General features: G+C 43.3%; 1 protein-coding gene across 1 annotated transcript in view; it reads right to left on the bottom strand.

Moving 5' to 3' along the window:
- LOC105531514 (chromosome unknown open reading frame, human C6orf10) overlaps positions 1–1119 on the bottom strand; it is a 10066-nt gene that overhangs the window by 2454 nt on the left and 6493 nt on the right. The window lies entirely within an intron of this gene.

Below are 1119 nucleotides of genomic sequence, written 5' to 3' on the forward strand. Positions count from 1 at the left end.
TAGAAATAATACTTATTATAAAAGCTAAATCAGAAGACTTAGGCTGGGAGCGGTGGCTCACACCTGTAATCCCAGTACCTCGGAAGGCCGAAGTGGGTGGATCACTTGAGGTCAGGAGTTGGAGACCAGCCAGGCCAACATGGTGAAACCCTATCTCTACTAAAAATACAAAAATTAGCCAGGCATGGTGGCGCACACCTGTAACCCCAGCTACTCAGGAGGCTGAGGCAGGAGAATCACTTGAACCTGGAAGGCGCAGATTGCAGTGAGCTGGGATCGCACCCCACTGCACTCCAGTCTGGGTGACAGAGCGAGACTCCATCTCAAAAAAAAAAAAAAAAAAAGAAAAGAAGAAGACCTAGGTTTACTATTTCTGCTATCTGGGTTTAATGGGTTTATTAAGGTAAATCGGTTAATCCTCAAAGACTCACTGTTTTTATATTTAGTTTGATCTACTCACTTTGTAGAGTTTTTAAATATTATAGACAAATGTTAAAGGAACATAGCCTTTGGAGACAGACTGGTTCAAATCCTGCCTCCCACACCTGCCTAGCTGGGTGACCTTTGGCAAACTTTACTTTCTGTCTGTAAAATGGGGGCAATAGTAGTAGCTACCTCAAAGAGGTGTTATGAGATTAAATAATGTTATCTAAATAAAAGCACTCAGTACAGTGCATGGGACATAATAAGCAGTCAATAAATATTGGCCATTACTACTTCCCAATGAGATAGTACAGGAAAAAACTCTCTAATTCAATCAAGACAAGGCATTCTTAGTTTCCAACAAATAATTTACATGAGTGGTTGATTGTATTACAGGAACATTTCTTTTTTTTCTTTCTTTTTTTTGTTTTGAGACGGAGTTTCGCTCTTATTGCCCACACTGGAGTGCAATGGCACGATCTTGGCTCACTGCAACCTCCGCCTCCCGAATTCAAGCGATTCTCCTGCCTCAGCCTCCCCAGTAGCTGGGATTACAGGCATGCGCCACCACACCCGGCTAATTTTGTATTTTTAGTAGAGATGGGGTTTCTCCATGTTGGTCAGGCTGGTCTTGAACTCCTGACCTCAGGTGATCCACCTGCCTTGGCCTCCCAAAGTGCTGGGATTACAGGCGTG

Source organism: Mandrillus leucophaeus, unplaced genomic scaffold (assembly GCF_000951045.1).
Source record: "Mandrillus leucophaeus isolate KB7577 unplaced genomic scaffold, Mleu.le_1.0 Scaffold890, whole genome shotgun sequence".
Classification (NCBI taxonomy): Eukaryota; Metazoa; Chordata; class Mammalia; order Primates; family Cercopithecidae; genus Mandrillus; species Mandrillus leucophaeus.